Raw genomic sequence first — 17958 nt, 5'->3', positions numbered from 1 at the left:
AAGGCCAGGCTCAGAGACTGCGTCACTGGTTTCATCAGCTGAAGCGAAATTCGCTCGTGGCGCCTGCAATACTCGTTCCCTCTTCTAGAAAGAACCGAGGTTACGTATGTAACCAAGTACGTTCTCTTACGAGAGGTTCTCTCGTATTGCGTAAGCTATCTTACGCAATGGGAACCCATTGTCAACGCCGTGCGCGCCCAGCCTCCACTTCATGAGTCCCAGGGATTCCCGGGGGACATGGATAAGTGGGAAACAGGTGGCCAGCAATGCGGGCCAGCATATGTTATAAGCACATACAGGGTATACAGAGCGGCGTCGCCGGTTCATATAACTATTCACCGTATAGTGCTGCTCAACCAGGAGAGCTAACGTCGCGGGGGATTCATCCGTCTAGCTCCTCTAAGCAAGCGGATGACGAGCTCGTTACTTCCTACTGACTGGCCGAGCGTCGACTCAGCGGACGCTGCAACGGCCGCCACATAAACTATAAGCGTGGATGGGGACCTGCCCTTATCCAACAGCTCTTGAAGGAAGCCAAGCAACCCAAGGACCCCACACGCTCGTAGGTCTAGATCTCTATCAGCGCACCATTTGGAGAACACCGACCATTTAGACGCGTAAAGCCGCCTCGTAGAGGGAGCCCTGGATTGCGTAATCGTGTTCATCACTCCTTCTGGCAGGACAACGGGTATCAGTTGATTGACCATACGTGCAGAGATCAGCGCACTGGATGAGGATGCCAGATTGAGCCACGGGCTTGAGAGAGGAGATCTCTCCTCAACGGAATCGGCCAAGGGGCTGTGTGAGACAGCAGCATCAGCTCCGGGAACCAGGTTTGGTTCTCCCAGCGCAGGGCTATAAGGAGCTCAGCAGGGAAGACATAGGCCTAAAATAACTAGCTTAAAGATCTGATAATTGTCTTAACCGGTTGTGCACAATGTGCAAACTAACACTGAGACGTTATGCTAGGTCATAAATGTATCAAGGCAAAACTTACGTAGGCCTAGTCATAGAGCAAAGCGTGCAAGTATTTTATTGCAGTGTTATCACCATAATTTTGCAAACAGCCAGTCCACCACTTATGTTTTTGGCTCAGTTTTATCAAGGAGTTATGGTGTTACGCCATACACCATTCAAGTGGATGACTCTATCTCTATACCAGACAGACCGCAGCTTTAATTTTGTGTGAAAAGATTGCTCTCTTACGAGAGGTTCTCTCGTATTGCATAAGCTAGCCAAAATGGCTTAGCGTATAAAGGCCAAGCTCAGCTCAGAGGCTGCGTCGATGATTTCATCATCTTCAGCGAAGCTCTCCGCATCGCTGGATCTTGAGAGAAAGCCGTCCGCCGTCGAAACTAGCGACCAGCATGAGAGGAAAGCGCCTGAGGAAGCCGGCCGTCTTCGCCACCTTCAGCCTTCCGTGCCTGTTACGCTATCCGGCGTTGAGTATCCTTTTTGTGCTTGCATTCTGTGAGTGTTCGCCGCTGCGACACTCACTCTCTCACTAAAAGAGCGCAAGCGTTTGTTTCAAAATGCCTCGCCTTTCCTGTGGCTCGTGCAGAGCCCTGCTCAGCGCAGGAGACCGCCATGTGATTTGCGTTCTCTGCCTGGGCCCAGACCACGCAGCCCTCGCCCTGGAATCAGGCGGGTGCGTGCACTGTGAACAGCTTCCGTTGTCGACCCTGCGGGCTCGACTCGAAGCCTTCACCCCGAACGCTGTCACTCCACCCTCTGGACCGCGCAAGAAGAAGCGCCGTGCTCAGAGGATGCCGGAGCCTGTGGCCACAGTGAAGCGCTCGCCGGATCGTATCCCGCCAGCCTCACTTTCTCCTTCTCCGCCCCTCCCGGACGCGCAGCTGCCGGCTTCGGCCCTCACTGCCGCCGCCTCAGGGGACGAAGCTGAAGGAGCGTACCCAGGTGACAGCTGCTCTATCCTGGCATCGGATAGCGAGTCGGCGTCGGATGTGGTCGAGTTCACATCACTCCGCCTCCTCCTCGATCCAGGAATCCAGTAGGACTCGGGCTGGCGTGGACGCCGAGCTCATGCGCCTCCTTTCTAAGGCCGTCAACCAACTCGGCCTGGATTGGTCAGTTTCATAACACACGAGTGCTCCAAATACTCACAGCACAACCAAATACAGAAATGCGCTGCAAAAGTTCACAACACAACCAAATACAGAAACGCGCTGCAAATAATACAGACCACAATGGAAATGTTTCCGGGGGAACCAAATAAGTGACGAACCCGGCTCGGACGTGCGTACAGCTCAAAATTCTACTTTATTTTATTTATTTTCACTTTGTATTTTTTAGCAAAACATACAGAGATTACATTTTTATGACATACAACTTGTATAAAATATACACAATGTATTAACAATATGTTCAATGTCATCAGAATACAAATGAGAAAAAAGCAATGAGGTGAAAACTAAAATAAATAAATAAAAAAGATAGAGAAGAAGAACATGAAGGAAATATTTTAATCTATATATCAGTCACACTGTACAAATTGTTTCATGTTATGTTTAAATTTTCATAAAGAAATGTTTCATAAGAAATGTTAGGTAATGTAGGGTAAAGTTGAGACAATGACACATAACGCATTTTTTTTTAAATGTAAAGTAAAAAAAAAAAACATTTATTTCCAACTGTTATGTTAACAGCATTATATTTCTGTCGTCAGAACAGCTATTCAGCTGATGGACAACGTGCTGCGTTGTCATGGGAACATCCTAGGTGAAAATAATGAGTAAATGACTTGTCTTTTGTTGCTCCCTTCATCAAGTGCGTTCCAAACGGCTACATAATGGCACACTAGTGCCATGCTCACTCACTCCCAAGTCCCACTTGAAGAGCTCTGCCGTCTGCCCTTCGAAGGGAGTAGGGCATAGGGATGCCCAAGAGCAATAAGCACGTCCGAGCGGGGTTCGTCACTTATTTGGTTCCCCCGGAAACATTTCCGTTGTGGTCTGTGTTATTTGCAGCGTTTCTGTATTTGGTTGTGTTGTGAACTTTTGCAGCGCGTTTCTGTATTTGGTTGTGTTGTGAGTATTTGGAGCACACGCGTGTTGTGAAACGGATGAAGATGTTGTTTTAAATTGCAGGTGTTTTTTTTCTATTTGCATGCGTTTTTTTTCTATTTGCATGCGTTTTTTACTATTTGAATGGTTTTCTTCAGTTGCAGCACGTTGAGCTCTCTCGGCCACCGTAATTACGTCTATGAAGAGTCCCCACAAAGATAGTGCACCAGAGTGTGTGTGTGTGTGTGTGTGTGTGTGTGTGTGTGTGTGTGTGTGTGTGTGTGTGTGTGTGTGTGTGTGTGTGTGTGTGTGTGTGTGTGTGTGTGTGTGTGTGTGTGTGCGCGCGTGTGTCCTGGTATTCCATACATTGCGGGGAAATGTCTCCACGTGGATATTATTAGCAGTAAATGTTTTATAAAAACAAGGATAATAACAGCACCTTTCAGCCTGTCAACCTCCATGCAAACATGACATCTCAAACATATTAGCCTAGAACATTAAAGGTTTTTTGTGCTTGACGAACTTGTTTTGCTGTCGCACCCGCGTCTCGCAAATGAAACGGCATTCTAAAAATGCTGCGCTCAAGTTAAAAGAAGTCCAACTTGCCTCTTATTACCTTGTGTTATTTCCCATTCCACTGCAACAGATGCATCATGAACAGCGCTTAGCACTAGCCATGTGTTCTACTTTACGGTCCTTCATCGAGCGCGTCACAGCAGGACAGCGGTTAATCGCCTCAGAAACTTCACGCGTATGAAGCGCAATATCAGCCACAGGTCAGATTTTCCGCCAAAATAAAGAGCTTAATAACGAAAACTATTATTTATTTTTGCTAATTATTATTTTATTTCAGTTAGTTTTTCATTAACTGTTGTTAGTTTCGTTTAGTTTTAGTTTTTCATCTATTATGAATTTTTAATTTTATTTCAGTTTACGAAAATGTTTCTTGACCAATAGTTTTAGTCTTAGTTTCAGTTTTCGTTTACGAAAATAACCTTGCTTCCAACAATTTAACATTAAAATGCCAATAAGAACTCTTATAGGTTTTTGTTATGAGACTACATTCAACTGTGATTAGTTTGTGGTCTGAAAAAGGGACAGGAGTAATATTTGAATTCAGGGTCCTGCTCCTCATATTATGTGATAGGTAAAACCTGTCTAAACGAGCAGCAGAAAGTGTGTAATTACTAAAACTCACCCAAGAGTACTGTGCAACTAATGGATTATTTTCTCTATTATTTATATATATATATATATATATATATATATATATATATATATATATATATATATATATATATATATATATATATATATATATATTATTTTTTTCAGATCTTTACCAATCTTGCAAGACAAGTAACTGTTCTTCCCCATTCCTATCTATTATGAAATCTAAGGTGCAGTTCCAGTCTCCACCAAAAACAACAAAATCTCCATCATGTTGTTGTCTTAAAAACTGTTCTAACTTAGAAAAGAGACTTATTTTCTCAATGCCAACATTTGGAGCATAAATGCTCACAAAAATGAAATTCATATTATGTATTTCAGCTCTAACGATCAAGAGTCCTCCAGGTTCTAATTCATTTTTCCACAAAATATTGAAATTGAGAGAAGGAGCAAAAAAAAATTGCTACCCCTGCACTTAAATTATTCCCATGACTAAGCAAGTGTTCTCCCTTCCACCATAGCCCCCAGTCAACTTCATTATCTAAATTATTGTGGGTTTCTTGCAAGAAAATAACATTTAACTCTTTCAAATTAATAATCTCAGAAAGAAATACACTTTTTTTCATATCCCTCATCCCATTCACATTTAGTGATCCTACTCGTAAGATCTCCATCAGAAAGAGAGAGGAAAGAAAACAAAGAAAATTTGAAGAAAAAGTGAAACCCATCATGAGTCTTTAACTTTCCCCCTCGTTAGTTGCTCTTTTCCAAACATTTTCAATTTTTGCCTAGCAGATGTGATTTATTTCTTAAGCTGAATCCTTTTCTGTTGAGAGAGCTCAGTACAATTACTCATTTTTCGAAGCTACCGAAGAAACAAATTTCTCAAGATGAGCAAAAAAATCACCAATTTCTACTCCTGCTTTCCCTTTTGTTTCATCAAGAAAAACATTAATTTGTTCAACAGTGTACAAATCACTTTCTCTTGCTCTTTCCATCTCAGCCCCACTATTCATCTCTCACACCATCTTCAGTACTCTGAGATAAACCATCCATTTCATCACCTACATCCTCTTCTGAACATTTTGCCTGAGTCACTAAAGAGTGTTGCAGCACATCCTCTACACTGCATTCATTCACCATCCTATCCGTAGCACCACAAGCACGAGCAGGCTTTTTATCAGCATAGCTACACCCAGGCTGCTCATCACTCACGCTTTTAGAAACAAATCCACTCACCTCCTCTGGTTCCTTCACCTCATCCGTCACTCTATCAATCTGCGCAGTGTCTTGTCTATTCCTTTCAATCTCTTGAATTTCTCCATTTGATTCTTCAGCTCTAGATGCAATCGTTAAAGGCTGAGGTTCATCGGGCACTTTATGCGGACACGAGAAGCGCTTATGTCTGACATCGCCACAATCGAAACATTTCAAACTCTCCGTGCTCGCGTATATTATGTATGAGTTATCTTCATGTTTAACTCGAAAAGAAACTTCTAAGGATCAATCTTGGGAGCTTAGGAACATAAAAATTTGACATTGAAAAGACATTACATGCTTTAGCGCTGTATTTTTGCACCCCAATGGAATCGTTCTCATGGGGTTTGCAATTTTCCCAAATCGTAGAAGTTACTTTACCACTGCGCACGCACACGCGGTTTGTGTTTGGAGCTTATATATCGAAAGAATGGAGAAACAATTATACAAACTCTGTGCTTCTCCCTGCCTGCGTTATTTAATGGATGGGGACACACACAAGCTTTGTGTTGTTTGTTTGGGAGTGGAGCATGCGGTATCAGCCTTCGAGGGGGCTGATTGCCAGCATTGTGAAAAGCTTCCGCTTCGCATGCTCCGCTCTCGTCTGGCTCTTTTTGAGGAAAGTGGCCAGGCTCGCGATCCTCAGGGTGCAGGAACCACTGCTGCCGAGGCAGCACGGAGAATGCATTCCAGGGGATCGCAAAAGGATCTTTCAGAAGGGTTGAAGATGGGTCCGAGGGCCTTTTCTCCTTAGCCGCGTTTCCACTGCCGGGCCAGGGCCTTGCCATGCTAGTGCGTGCCAGGGGCAGTCGCGTTTCCACTGTCACTTCCGGGGCTTGATCGGGGCTTACTCTGGGCTAACGGCCAGGATTTCTGGCCCGTCGAATACCTTGGGCCAAAGCGGGCCAGCTCGGGCTAGAGGCGTGGTCAAGGGAAAAGGCGTAGTTTATCGGTGTTAGGGAAAGTTATGGTCTGCGGCAAGATACACATTTCGCTTTTTTATATAGCGCAAAATAATCGCTGCTCGAAATGGGGAATCGCCTGTAATGTTACTGCCTGTCGAAGATACCAAAGCTCTTCTGAGCATTTGGGCAGAAAAAAGGGTACAACGTCAATTTGACGGCGTGTGCAGAAACGAGGACGTTATAAAATACATTGTTGCTGAAGCTAAGCATTCAGCGAACAAAGCTTTAAGTTCGGGAAAAAATTAAAAAGTTGCGGACGCAGTACGAGGCGATTAAAACGCACAATGGACAAAGTGAAGCCGAGACAAGGAACTTTCCATGGTTCGACTTAATGGACAGTGTGCTGGGTCACAGTTCCTCTGTTAGTGGCGAGACAAGCCGGGACACTATGGCAGCCACGGCCGGTGAGTTAATATACATGCTATCTTCCTAACTAAAAAAAATAATAAATTCACAATACCCGCTGAAATGGGTTAGGTTGTATGACGTTTGATCCAGAAAGGCATGTTAAGGGCGGGGTTTAGGGCAGCGCTGCCGGGCTACTGGCCTGGCTCGGCTCACTGTTAGCCCTGGCACGGCCCTGGCCCGACAGTGGAAACGCGGTTATTCTTTATCTGGAAAATCAAGCACTCTCCCTTGTAAGGCTGGAAGCTTATGCTGCTATTTTGAACCAATAATTGGAACATAAGGCAGTTGAAGGATGACGTGTATAATTCAAATATTTATCTAACTCCAATATAATTAATCTGACTCCATTAAAGTTGTTGTTATTCTTTACCCTTTATTCTTTAAAGGTAAAGGTCTTTCTTAGAACTGATTGGAAAAACGTAGGATTTAACCTAAAAGTTTAGATAACAAAAGTTATAATCACTTTAGCTTTCAACATCATCAGTGATAAAAGGAAAGATTCTCAAAGCCTTTAAAGCAGGCAAAGTTATTTATTAAGTTACATGTTTAAACATACAGACAGTAGAATGGAACAACATACTGTATAGAAAACTTAGTTGTAACAAATAATGTATGGTTGTGCAAACGAGGCCGTAAAAGCCTTTCTCTGAGTATGAGGTTACGCAGCGGTGCGCAGGAGTGGCGGGGTTAAACCTTTCTCCAAGATCAACAGTTACCTTTCCTTCTTATACCCTGAGCAAAGCATTGTTAAACATGAGTGGAATACATATATTTGTATAGTGCTGCATATAACACAGTATGAGAGTTACTTGTTTATTTATTTATTTATTTATTTATTTTTTCCTTTGTTGTTTGTTATCTGTATGTACAGCACTTTGGTAAACATCTGTTGTTGTAAAAAGGTGCTCTATAAATAAACTTTGACTTGACTTTGACTTTGAATACCAACACCGAAACCGACCAACAGGAAACCAAAAGATGAGGCAAATGGGTGGTGATCAAGAGGGGGAGAAGAACATTAACATATTCTCCTCAATGCATGTTTAACCAATAGTACTTTAATGTCTCTATTAAGTTCACCTCAATTCATTTCAGTGTATAAGCTGTCAGATGAGACCAAACATGACATAATTGCATATTAGAACACACTAGTAAATAAACAGTATGTAGTTGAAAGCATATGTCCTGTGAAGCAAATGGTACAGACGTGTCATTGAGGTGGAAATGACCCTGTCTCTCTCGACAGAACCATCCTGTGTCTGCAGTGTCCCAAAAGTTCTCAATCAGCATATTGATGAAATCCCTTGCACTAGATAGGCATTAACATACTGTGATGATGAAGGCCATTGTGCCACATTTAGTCCACATGTATACCTTTCAAAGGCTTTTTGAAGTACTAGGGCAGTAAAGAGTTCTGCCCATATTTGCTCAGCCCTACACCCTCCGGTGTCGGAAGCCCGCTCTGCGGCTTCTTCCACCCGGGGAGAGAGCCCAATGCTTCAGTGCTCTAGCTCCGAGGAGGTAGAGGTGCTGAGCATTGGTAGTGAAAGCACACACCACACACATGGGGAAATGAGATTCACCACCTCTTTCCCGTGCATATGAGGAGCTGGTGGAGGTGATCACTCGGGCAGTAGGTAAATTAGATATTGACTGGCCAGCTGGGAAAAGGGGCGCTCGTCTAATTTACTTTTGCTTCCTTAAATCTAATGTTTCACATCCACCACGAGGCCTTGCCTTTTCCCCCAATCTTCACAGTGAGCTGTCTAGATCGTGGAATAAGCCATATTCATCACGTTTATTTAGCCCCCAAGTTCACTTATATTCTGGAATAAAAGGGCTGAAAGAATATGGATATGAGTCGATGCCCCGGGCTGAACAGACGCTCGCGAGTTATCTGTCACCGGGTCCAGCATCGTCTTTGAAGGCCTCAGCTTTGCCCACTAAGCCTCTTAAAATGACATCTAATTTTGTGGGCAAGGCTTATACGCCAGCAGGTCAAGCTGGAGCCTGTCTTCACACGATAGCAGTGCTCCAGGCTTATCAGGCTGACCTGCTGGGGGATTTGGATAGGAGTGAGGGAGTTGGGCCCGATGAGGTTTGCGAACTTCGTCAGGCCACAGATCTGTCTCTCAGGGCTACAAAGGAGACCGCCAGAGCAATTGGGCGGTCTATGGCAGCCCTTGTAGCTACTGAGAGACACCTCTGGTTGAGTCTAGCTGAGATCAAGGAGAAGGACAGAGCCTTCCTTCTTGATGCTCCAGTGGATCCTTCTGGTCTCTTCGGCGACGCAGTAAGCGCTGTCGTCGACAGATTCCAGGAGGCCAAAAAACAATCTGAGGCTTTAAAAAAATTCTCCCTCGCCGTGTCCAACCCCCTGGGGCTGCTGGGCGTTAGCAGCCCCAGCCGTCGAGCTCCTCATGTCGTGCTCAACAAAAAGAGAGTATTGCGTCTCATGCTCCTCCACAGAAAAACTGGAAACAGACGTAGCACTCTCAGCCGAAGCCTTCGAAGTCTAAGCCGGATCTGAGGACCGTTCTTCAGGCTAAGAAGGCTTCGGCTGAAAAGAAGAGGTCCTGACGCCACTGGTGTCAGACCTGTGAGGGCAGCCCCAACCGGGGTGGGGAGGTGTACACCTCAGAATACGGTGCCCGTCCCATCTCGGTGTCCTCACGGGACCATTTTGCCAACCCCGCCACCCTTGGTGCTTCGGGGCGCAGCGGTTTCCAGCGAGCTTCTGGCGCAGTGTCAACTCGACATTGCGTCAGACTTGCACCCTCTGAGGGGGGTTCAAAAACAGTCAGTTCAGGTAGTTCCTGCCGGTATGTTTCAGGCTCCCGAACTGGCTGTCTCATTAACACCAGAGACAAGCCTCGAGAAGCTGGTTCCCTTAGTAAATTTTCAGGCAGCATGGAAGCTACTGCTGAATATATCTCAGTGGGTCCTGCAGATAGTATAAAGGGGATACAGAATCCAGTTCGGTTCCCGTCCCCCACTCACAATAGTGTATCCCGAGCAGGCTCTGGCAATGGAGCAAGAGGTAAAGGCCCTGTTAGCGAAATAAGCTATAGAACAGGTGTACTCACCTGACAGAGAATCCGTTTTTTCATTGTTCCAAAAAAGGACCATTTTAGATCTTCGTCTGTTGAATCATTCAGTACAGAAACTCAAGTTCAATATGCTAACACTCAAACAGGTCGTGACTCAAATCAGATCCGAGGACTGCTTTGTCACGATAGATCTGAAAGACGCTTACTTCCATGTCTCCATCCTCCCTCAGCACAGGAGGTTCCTGAGATTTTCTTTCGGGGGCAAAGAATACCAGTATCGGGTACTTCCTTTCGGTCTAGCTTTATCACCCCGCATGTTCACGAAATGCGTAGATGTAGCTCTGGCCCCGCTCAGGCTGCAGGGCATACGTATTCTGAACTAGATAGATGACTGGCTGATTCTAGCGGAATCAGAGCAGTTAGCAGTTCGGCACCGAGGTGTCATCCTTGCTCATTTGCAAATGTTTGGGGTTGAGGCTCAATGCCAAGAAGAGTGTGCTTTCTCCAGTACAGAGAACCACTTTCCTTGGTGTGGTCTGGGATTCAGTCATGATGCGAGCCGTTCTATTTCCCGCTCGTGTAGCTGCCATCCTTACAGCCACGAAAGAGCTAAAGCTAGGCCAGTCACGCACTGTGAAACAGTTTGAGAGACTGTTAGGTCTTTTGGCAGCAGTGTCCAATGTGATACCCTTTGGCCTGCTGTACATGAGACCTTTGCAGTGGTGGCTCAGGACCAGAGGGTTCTCCCCGAGGGGAAACCCACTTCGTATGATCATGATCACGCGGCGGTGCCTCCGTGCCTTGGTTATATGGAGGAAACACGGGTTCTTGACCCAGGGTCCAGTGTTGGGAGCTCTTTGCCATCGAGTTGCTATCTCGACAGATGCTTCCCTCACCGGCTGGGGAGCGGTAATGGAAGGCCGCTCGGCTCAGGGTCTGTGGAGGAGTCATCATCTCTCTTGGCACATAAATTGCCAGGAGATGATGGCTTTCTTCAATGCGTTGAGACATTTCCTCCCAGACCTGAAGGGCCATCATGTGCTTGTCCGGACAGACAACACATCTGTGGTCTCTTATCTGAACCGTCAGGGGGGTCTGCTTTCGCATCCGCTTTGCAAACTGGCGCACCAGATCTTCCTGTGGTCCCTGGGGAAAATACTCTCTCTGATGGCAGTGTATATTCCAGGCGGCCAGAATATAGGAACAGACACCCTGTCGAGGCAGGGGCTGAGGCCAGTGGACTGGAGACTCCACCCCGAGGCGGTGGAGCAAATATGGGAGTTTTATAGCCAGAAGTGGGTCTGTTTGCATCTCAGCACATGACGCACCATCCACTCTGGTTCTCCCTCACTCAACCAGCCCTCCTGGGGATGGATGCTATGGTGCAGACGTGGCCGAGGTTACGTCTGTACGCATTTCCCCCTGTCGCTCTGTTCCCAGGAGTTCTGGAGAGAATCCGCCAGGATGGAATAAGTCTACTGCTAGTAGCACCACGCTTGCCAAGCCGAATTTGGTTTGCGGATCTCATTCATCTTCTCGACGGCTCTCCCTTGGAGATCCCGATCAGGAGAGACCTTCTGTCACCCCTGGCCAGAGATTTGGAAACTGTGGGTTTGGCCTTTGAGAAGGCCCAGCTCATAGAGAGTGGTCTCTCAACCGAGGTTGTTGAGACCATTCTAAGCTCCAGAGCTCCTTTTACGAGGAAACTTTATTTATTAAAATGGAGACTTTTCAGTTCTTGGTGTCACCAACGTCAGTGGGATCCGTTCAACTGTTCAGTAAACACAGTACTTGAGTTTCTACAAGAGCGTTTTACATCGGGTTTATGTCCATCCACGCTTAAGGTTTACGTAGTGGCCATTGCGGCTTTCCACGCCCCGGTGGGTGGTACATCTCTGGGTCGAGACCCCCTGATTACTCGTTTCCTTCGTGGCACCATGAGGCTGAGGCCTGCAACTCGCACTAGGGTACCGGCTTGGGACCTGGCAATAGTCCTAGAAGTCCTGTCTGGGGCTCCCTTTGAGCCCTTAGATTCGGTTTCAGAAAAATGTCTTACTCTTAAGACCATCTTTCTGCTAGCTATTTCGTCCCTCAAAAGAGCCGGAGACCTTCAGACCCTTTCGGTTTCCCCCACTTGCCTTGAGTTTGCATCGGGATGGTCAAATCCCATGGTTCCCCCACGGATGGTTCCGAGGCCTATTGTGCTGCAGCCTTCCTGTCCTCCTCCTTTTACCTCTTCGGACCAGGAAAAGCTGAACCTTTTGTGTGCTCGCACTGGACACTTATGTTCATTGGACTTCTCCGTGGAGAAGGTCCGATCAGCTATTTGTTTGTTTTGGATCACCCAAGAAATGTCTTCCTGCTTCTAACCCGACGGTTAACAAGTGGATAGTCGAGGCTATTTCACTTGCTTACGAGTCCTCTGGCCAGAAGTGCCCTTTGGCGGTCAGAGCCCACTCTACGAGGAGTATGGCGGCCTCTAAAGCCTTATTATGTAGGGTTTCTCTCTAAGATGTTTGTGATGGGGCGGGCTTGTCCTCACCTTTTACAGCTTGGACCTGGATGCTGCCCCAGGGTCCCAGGTGCTTGGTGCAGTGTGAAAACAGGCTGACACCCAGGCATTTGAAAGTCTGGCGATTTGGGTATTCTCGTTCCCAAAGCATTGTTGACGGATCGCGAGTTCCCTCGAAAGGGAACGTCTCAGGTTACAACTGTAACCGTAGTTCCCTGAGAAAGCTTATGCTGGTTTGCACTGGATGCTCTTTTATCACTTCCTGGTCATGACGTCACCCGCCCGTGACGATCATTCTTTCCATTGGACTAGTTGTCATTGATGCTTCAGACGCATTCACGCTGGGGGCGTTCCCAAAGCGTTGTTGACGCATCATCTCGTTCCCTTTCTCAGGGAACTATGGTTACAGTCGTAACCTGAGACGTTCTCTTGGTCAATGGTGGTTTATAAAAAGATTGCCACTCAGGTTTTTTGTTTTCATCCAGTTTAAAAACATCATGCCATGCAGGGAGTATCAACTCTTGCATTTAAAACTTTTTTGCTCAAATTTAAGCCCTCATGTTTGCCATGTGTCAAGTTTTGTTTCACTGTAACCTCTGTTGTGTAAATTCATGTTCATGTCTTCATTTTGATGCCATGTTTTTGTTTCATGTTTCATCTTGTTTCTAATAAACGGCACTTGGGTTCTCATCTACACTTGCCTCCAGTGGATCATTACAGTGCCTCCTTCTTCTGTGTAACATATTTTATAAAATGTGTCAGTTATGTTTTTTACATACATTGGAAGTCAAGGGTCACCAATATTGGTTCAACTGGTTCCCAAAGTTCTTTGTTCCTCAGAGGAAAAGAAGTCATACTGGTTTCGAACGGGGGAGTAAATGATGACTGATTATTATTTATTTTTAGATAAACAATACCGTTAATCTGTCAGTATTTGGAGAGTGATTCCCAAACAGGTGTGAAAGATTTTGATGTTGCTTTCATAAAGCTTCAAAAACTATTTTAAAAAAAAACATGCGAGATAGATACAAGTAAATGTGCATTTACTTGTGTGCCTTTAATGATAATTCTACATGATATCCATAATATGAGAAAACATGAAATCGTGAGGTTTGGTGTTTATAAAGGGAACTTGAGCTTTAATGATAGGACTGTGGAAGTTGACACACTGCAGAACATAATAACATGTAATGACAACTGATCAAACTATTAAATTTAAAGCTTAACAAATGAAATAAAAAGTTAAAGACATCAAAGAGTAAAAAAATGTATTAGCTTAAACTGCAAGTTTTTTATCTGAATGCCTGTTATCAATCAGTTAAAACAGCTCAGACGATTATTTATAAAAATATATTAATATTATATTAATAGGCTACATGCAATGCATCTTATTTAAATATATATATATACATATTATATTAATAGGTAATTTTAATAACCTGGATTATTTGAGGAGCGTGCACTAATATTTTAAGGTCCGCTCGTTTTCACGTTGATCTCAAGGAGACAAACCACAATAGGGGAAGTATCACGAATATTCACTGGAACAGTTTTTCACAGAAACTGAATATTACACAACAGGGGCAAGCCACACAGATTCCACTTTAAAGAGAATAGAACTCCAATTGCATCAGAATAGCATGATAATTTTTCTTTGTATCATTAAACCCGATTAATAGTTGTAAATGAAGTTGGTGTGTTAAAATTAAGTAGCCTATCTGTGATGATTTACCATATTACAAGACTGAATAGCCTATTACATATTATATATTACATTTAAATAAACAAGTTGCCATTTTGAGGACTGTGCACTAATATTTTCAGCTCCATTGACTTGCGCGTTGAGAGAGACAAAATCTTTCCTATATAGGCCTATATAGTCTTATTTGCTAGGTGATTGTAAAAGAGAGTAGGCTAATAGTCTAAAATCAAAGTTAGCCAATCTCGTTATATTATATTTTGGAGAGAAAAAATATCAAATTATGATTAACTTGCAGATAGCCTATATAGTGGCGGCGGGATATTAGAGAGCGCGGAGCAGATGCAGAATGAGTCAGAAGCATGTGTGTACATTTAACGAGGATCTTCAAAAAGAGTTTATCAAGTTAGCTATATGCCCAGTATATTAACAGGCCATTTCCCTCCTGAATAGTTAACACACCTCCCAAGGAATACGCCTTTAAGTGCAAACTCCAACTGTTTAGTGCAATACCCTACAACTCAGGTGATACTTATATGTAGATTTATTTATTTATAATATTCAAAACACTGTAAATATGTTCATAATCTGTAAATCTGAAAATGTCTATTCTGACTAAACCCAACTGTGATACTTTTATTCTCATATATTTATATTTTTATTCTTTATTTTTATAATTTGTAGTATTATGTTTCTTGTTGTATTTGTACTTGTATATGTCCACTGGAAGCCTCAGCACCAAAACAAATTCCTTGTGTGTGCAAGCACACTCGGCAATAAAGCTCTTTCTGATTCTGATTCTGATTCTGAAGTTGTGAATAAAATGCGGCCTCAACCAATCAATCGTCCTATTGATTTTTATGCCTGAGGCTTGTGTAAGAAATCGAACAGTAGGGCTGTGTCAAAATCTAGTGAGCTGCCTACCTAGATAGCAGTTTTGGGTATCATATGTTTGTTCAGATTTAAGCGACTGGCGAGCAATTCAATGTAACCTATAAATGCTAAACATAACTTAAACAAACGGTTAAGTTACTTATTTTAAAACCTGTTATAAAATAGGTAACAAGGAATGGTTATTTTCTGTTCTTTGTCTAAGTTTGTAAGCAAAAATAAATGTTCTACTTATTAATCTCATGTTGATATATGCAAACATTTTGAAGTTATTTCCTTTGGCGTTTTTTTAATACATTTGTGCTTGACTTACATTAAGTAGGTTTATTGTTGTGCTCTGGCATCTGTTAGATATTAGCCAAGCTGAGTTTGGATATGTTATTATGATATTATATTTTATTACATCCAGGAGTACTATATGTTCAGAATAACTGCCACTTTTACTATTTTGCTTACTTAGACTCATTTAAACTTATAACTCTAAACTCATAAACTTATAAACTCATGAATTCATACACTCATAAACTCTAAACTCAAAAACTTGAGTGTGTGTTTTTGTGTGTGTGTGTGTCTGAGTGAGTGTGTGAGCCAGTTAGTGTGTGTTCTGTGTGTGCGAGTGAGTGTGTGCGTGTGTGTGTGTGTGTGTGTGTGTGTGTGTGTGTGTGTGTGTGTGTGTGTCTGTGTGTGTGTGTGTGTGTGTGTGTGTGTGTGTGTGTGTGTTAAACACTATCTATAACTATTCTTTCTTTAAATTTTCTTTCTTTCTTTCTAACTAATCTTTTTTTCTTTCTACCTAATCTTTTTCTTTCTTTCTTTCTTTCTTTCTTTCTTTCTTTCTTTCTTTCTTTCTTTCTTTCTTTCTTTCTTTCTTTCTTTCTTTCTTTCTTTCTTATCTATTTAACTATTCTTTCTTTCTTTCTTTCTTTCTTTCTTTCTTATCTATTTAACTATTCTTTCTTTCTTTCTTTCTACCTAATCTTTCCTTCTTTTTTCTTTCTTCTTTAATCTTTCATTCTTACTAATCATTCTTTCTTTCTAACTAATCTTTTTTTCTAACTATTCTTTCTTTCTTTCTAACTAATCTTTCTTTCTTTTTTCTTCCTTTATTTACTCCTTTCTTTCTTTCTAACCTATCAATCTATCTACCTATCTTTCTAACTATTCTTTCTTTCTAATATTTATTTTTTAACTTTTTTAAGGATCTGCTTGAAGATTGGGACAAAATGTTCCTAAAACATAAACTCCCGAATTGTATTTAAAAAACAAACTAACTGTAAAGCCTATGATTATGTGAATTGAAAGCTGTTTATGAGAACTCCTGCTGCTGTTTTCAGTATCTTCAGTTTTATATTTTTCTTGGGAGTTGCATGTCACACCTGAGGGATTTCTACTGTAACGGTTTCTGATGAAACTTCACTGAAGCACAGCCAACACATATTGCATAGGTTGTGAAATAAATGTTTGATTTTCTGGAAAAACGAGAAATATACGAGAACTAAATGTAGGCTATTAATTGACTTTGGTATTAGGCCAACTAAATGGCAAATTATCAAAGTTCATAGTCCTAATATAAAACATAAAAATGCTGTTTATTACAGGTTACAGTACTGCAGTGTGTGAGCCCACATAAGGGCCCTGCACACAATTGAAGGTGTTAGAATATACTAATAATGGTCAGGAAATAAAACGAAACTGCAAAATAATCATGGCTGCGTTTCCCGAAACCTTCTGAACGCTACTTCGTTCTTAAGTTATACCTTAAACTGTACCTTATCGTTAATACGTGTTTCCCGAAACCATCTTAGTTAAGTATACCTTCTGTAAGTCATACGTTCGGAAGGTTGGTCTGGAGAACCACTCTTAGCTTTACCTTATCACTGTTGCAGGTCTATACGAATATAATTCTGAAGTTTTAATACACCCACATAGTGTTCAATTATTAGACTAATTAAAATGTTTTCATGCAAAGAATAAAATTGTCATTACACTGATTGTTGTTAGATTTTTTATTATATTATTAATTAATTTAATTAAAGAGCGCTTTTAAAGCCAGTGAAAGCATAGGCTACTGTCAGCTAACTCCAATTCGGACGCTATTGTTTCTCATGTCATGGGCTCGTACGGTATTTTAAACATTTACAGGGGTAAGTTGGTGATTTTAGTGCCACCCGAATCCATAATATCAGTGTTCCCTATCAGGGAACTCGAGCTGCGTGACAACGCTTTGGGAACGCCCCTGCGTGAGTGCGTCATGAAGCACGTATGAAATCAGTCCGATGGCGAGACGGAACGTCATAGGCGGTTGACGTCATCGACCAGGAAACTATATAAGCACCCCAAAACACAAGCGCGTCAGCTTCTGAGTCTTCAGCAAGCGCTCTGTGTGTGAATATATCAGTCTGTGTCTCAAAGTGTTTTTGTCTGTCCTTAGAAATTGCTAGGCAGGAGTTTTTCACATATAAAAAAAACTATGAAGAGACGATATATATATATATATATATATATATATATATATATAATATGGCGAGCAAACAGCAGTTCAGAAAGTGTGTTCATCCCTGCCCACGTTATATCACGGGTGAGGACACTCACGATCTGTGTGTTGTTTGTATGGGAGTGCAGCATGCCCAGTCAGCTCTCGAGGGAGCTGGTTGCGAGCATTGCGAGCGTATGTCAATGAAAACGCTCCGCTCCCGCCGAGCCCTCTTCGAGGAGAGTGGTTCGGTGCGCGCTCCCCGCGGCTCGGGTCCCGCTGCTGCCGAGGCACAGCGGAGGCTTCAATCGTGGGGATCGCAAATGGATCTATCAGCGGGGATTGAGACGGGCTCTGCCTTATCTCAGCCTTTACCTGGTAGATCCAGTGCCTCAGATCCGGGTGTGGAAGCACGCGCTGCGGTTTCTTCCCCCCAGGCTGAGGCACCATCACTTCAATTATCCAGTTCTGAGGATCTGGATGTTGAAAGTATTGATACAGCAGAGACTG

The sequence above is a fragment of the Siphateles boraxobius genome, unplaced genomic scaffold (genome assembly GCF_051911475.1).
Source record: "Siphateles boraxobius isolate OS27281-9 unplaced genomic scaffold, OSU_SipBor_1 22, whole genome shotgun sequence".
NCBI lineage: Eukaryota > Metazoa > Chordata > Actinopteri > Cypriniformes > Leuciscidae > Siphateles > Siphateles boraxobius.
Note: the sequence above shows the minus strand (reverse complement) of the source record.